The following is a 4663-nucleotide window of genomic DNA, read 5'->3' on the forward strand; positions in this document are numbered from 1 at the left end:
TGCATAAATATTAAATGTTGAACTCTTTTCTCACCTATCAAGTACAAAATTTAAATTAAAAAGTTTAAATTTTGAATATTAAATATTTTCTCACATAATAGTAAATATTATTAATAGACATAATAATTTTTTATACAAATAGTAGTGAAAAATATCTGTAGAAGATTGTACACTTTCTCCAAATAATAGCTTTTATTCATTCATTCATGACATAGGAAATAGTGTTATACTCTTTAAAAAAAAATGAAAGTTAAATTTTTTTCTTATATACTAAATTAAAATTTTTATTTTTATAGTGATTAAATTTTTATAATTTGTTTTTTTACAGAATGATAAAGGTCAATTTATTTTTATTTAAATTTAAAATTTAAATTCTTTTGTATTAATTATAAATTTTTTATATAAATTTTTCTCTTTTAATTTATGATTTTTGTACGTTTTTTTAAATTGGTTATACATGTATATTTAAAATGTTCATGTTAAATAATTTTGTTATTTTACAATATTTTTTTAATGTATTTGTTTTTTTTTATGCAGCATTGATAGGGCTAACAATTATTCATGCAAAAAATAGTGGGATATACAACAAAAGAAAAGTAGGTCTTTTTTACTTATAATATACAACAAAAGAAAAGTAGTGGGATATTAAATGAGGTGTCTGCCACCAATTTTTTTTCACAATTGGTAAGTTAAAAATTCAAATTCAAAATTCAAATTTAAACATAAATTCAAAATTTAAAATAGTTGAGTTATTATTAATTTGAAAATTCCAATGTAGAAAGGAGTGTGATTTCAAATCAGTTGTATGCCACCAAAAATTATTCCCATAATTTTCCATTTAATTTATTTTCAGATTTCGAATTTATTTTACAATATAAATAATTTTGTTATTTTACAATGTTTTTTTAATATTTTTTTTATGCAGCATTGATAGGGCTAACAATTATCCATGCAAAAATTAGTGAAATATACAACAAAGGAAAGTAGAGGTCTTTTTTACTCGTAATATACAACAAAAGAAAAGTAGTGGGACATTAAATGAGCTGTCTGCTGTTTACCAAAAAAAAAAAAAAAGCTGTCTGCCACCTAAATTTTTCCAAAAAATTTCCCACCATTACAAAGTTAAAAATTCAAATTCAAAATTTAAAGAGTCGAGTTATTATTAATTTCGAAATTCCAATGTAAAAAGCAGTGGGACATTGAATGAGTTGTCTGCCACCACAAATTGTTCACTTAAATTTCCACTTATTTTATTTCGATTTGTATATTAAATTTTATATTTAAATTTCAACTATTTATATTAAACCTAACCATAATAATATATTTTCCAATAAATTTTGTAAATATACTTAACAATTTTCATGTAGAAAGTAATGGGTTATTAATACAATTGTCTACCACTAAAAAAAGTTGAACTATTTTTCAACGTACATCAATTTAAAATTCGATTTCAAAAAAGTAGGGGGATATAAATAAAAGTATTTGCCACCAATTAATGCTGAACTCTTTTCCCAAATATATCAAGTTTGAATTTTATAATTTAAAAAAATAATGAGGTTTTAAACATAAAAAAATGATATTAATCATAAAAAATGATTAAATATTTTTAAAAATGTTTATGTTAAATATTTTTAAAAAATTACTTGTACCAAATTCTTTTTTTTTTTTGTATTATATTTTTGAATTGTTTTATTTTTAAAAAAAATATTCTGTAATATTCACTTTTTTGTAAGGGATGTTGGTTTCAAGGCTAATTAAGATAAATTTAATTAGAAGATGAAAAGCTTCATATGCATGTATTATATTTTGGAATTGAAGAGCCACAAATTTCTCTTCTGGTCCATATTCTCAATATCAAGACGATCTTCAGCATTGAGGTTTCTAGCCGTAAGAAATCGGGTAATCTCTGGCCACTTAGGATTGCAGGTGATCGTTATAAACAGATGAGGATATACAGCCCAACGGCGAATTGCAAAGGCATCTTTACAATTCTCAACCATATAGCTAGGTCCGCCTCTGAACGAAGAAGGAATACTGATACGCTTTCCAGTTTTTATATGGAATGACAGAATAACAGACCATTACTAATGTTACAAAGCGGTTGTCGATTGCAGCTCAACTCATTTCGTACATCAGAAAGGCTGCAAGTTATAACAGTCAACAATCAAAAACAACAACAAACTGCACTTAAAAGGAGTTGAAATCAACCATTCTAACGTAACAACAAATGAAATTAGAGCCAAATAAAAAATACTTGCTGACTTGGGAGACAGAGAACGAAGATAGATTTTCTACAAAACAACACACAAAAACAAATAATCAAAGTTTGTTGGGTATACTAATTTTCACGTATCACGTAGAATGAAAAAATTCAATAACGTTTGCATACGAAGAATTATATCATTTTTTTTTTCATTTTTATGGTTTAAACTACAACTACTTTTTTACAATTTTTAAAGCAGCTTATGTTCAGAGCAAAAATAAAAAATAAAAACAACAACAAAGAAATGTTTCTAACAGAAGTTAATATATATATATATATATATATATATATATATATATATTATGTACAGTAAGCGTAACATACAATATATTTTTTGCAAAAATATAGAAAAATTTCCCATGAAATAATATATCAGTGAATGTACTGTTACCGTTAGTAATATTGCGGAGCGGTTGTCGGTTGCAGTTCAATTCATTTTGTCCGTTGATCACATCAGAAAAGCTGCATGTTATAACAATCAACAATCAAAAACAACAACAAACCGCCCTAAAAAGGAGTTAAAATCAACCATTATAACTTAACAACAAATGAAATTAGAGCGTTATAAAATATACCTGCTGACTTGGGTGGTAGAGAATGTACATAGATCTTCTACAAAACAACTCACAAAAATAATTAATCAAAGTTTGTTGGGTATACCAACTTTCACGTACCCTGTAGAAGCAAAAAATTCAATAACGTTTGCATATGAAGAATTATATCAGTTGATTTTTATTTTATTTTAAACTACAGCTATTTTTTTACAATTTATAAAGCTGCTTATGTTCATCGTGAAAAAAAAAACAACAACAAAGAAACTTCTGTAACAGAAATTAATGTAGATAACATTAAATACATCTATATGAGCGTAACACAAAAGACATAAACATAGGAATCGTCCACAGATTGAAGGATAGCATTTCGTACGTACCAGTAAACGGAGATAAGACATGACAACTTGAGGTAGAAGAATTACTCAAAATATTTTTAAAACGGTCTGTGCTTCTTCTCTTATTTGGGGGAGTTTCGAAATCTGATGGATGTTTATTCATGACAGTCTTGCACTGAAAAATCCCAATATATTTTTTAAATTCAGAAACAATCGAAAAGAATAAGTTTGACAGCGCCCAACTTGCTTGGAAGAAATGTAATAGTGAGATAAAACATATGCTTTTGGTGATGGTGGACATCAGTCCTCAAGTTGAAGGACAGACGATAATCATGACGGGTCGGCCTAAAATTACCGCTATTGAATCCAAGTCCAACTTTTTTTATAAAATACACCTCTCCGTCTGTGATTTTTTTTTGAACCTGCAGAGATCCTTTGACAGTAGCATGGATCCTTCCACCCTACAAAAAAAGGGAAAGCCAAAATATCAACAACGGAAACGAAAATCATAACAACAGACACATAAATGTAAAATAACAACAGAGACAAAATCACAACAGTGATGAAAACATTAAAAAAATGATCAGCACTACTCGTTCATCCAACAGGACCATCTCAACATTGTCGTCAAAATCTTTACATTGAAAGCATTTCGTTTGGGAAGACGAAAAAGAAGAAAAGAAAGAGGCTATTTTTCTCAAAGAAATATAATTAGCGAGAATTGAATACCGGAGGAAAAAACGAAATAACAATGTACAACGTTCCTTTTTATAGACGCAAGCAACAAAAGAAAAGCATCAAAAAATTTCCAAATTCTTTCCCACCATTACAATTTGAAATTTAAAATTGAAATTCAAAATTTGAAATCAATTCAGAATTCGAATTTTAAAAGAGTGAGCAATTCCAACGTAGAAAGCATTTAAAAGAGTTGAGTAATTCTAATGCACAAATCAGTGGGACATTGAATGAGTTGTCTGCCACCAACCATTTATAACAAATCTTGACCATTGATGTAGATGAAGAAATCTTGTCAATCGATTTAAATTGAAGATTAGTTTTTATTTTATATTTTTTTATTCACTGATTTACCAAAGAAGGAAAGGTTTTTAAAAGTTTGTAGTGTGAACGCAAAGCTGAAAGTGAAGGAGCAAACGACACGTCAGCAGACTTGCCAAAGAATGGGTTTGTCTTAGAATATAAGATGGGGGGCAAGATATTCTTACACCGGTATAAGAGTTAGAAGTCTTACACTCAATCTTGACCATTGATCCACTTGTATCCAATGATTCACATTACTAAAAAATTTGAGCCCTTAGATATAAGTGGGATCAGTGGACAAGATTGAGAGTGTAACTTACTCTGGTGTAAAATGATCTTGACCCATATATATATATGACAAGTATTTGATAGCTGCACGTACAACACTTACAGGAATGTAAATCCCATATATATATATATATATAGAGAGAGAGAGAATGTATTAAATAATATAAAATAGGCCGACATGTAGG

This window comes from Gastrolobium bilobum, unplaced genomic scaffold (assembly GCF_033153095.1).
Source record: "Gastrolobium bilobum isolate Gb01-03AN ecotype WA unplaced genomic scaffold, APGP_CSIRO_Gbil_v1 utg60412, whole genome shotgun sequence".
NCBI classification, from domain to species: Eukaryota; Viridiplantae; Streptophyta; class Magnoliopsida; order Fabales; family Fabaceae; genus Gastrolobium; species Gastrolobium bilobum.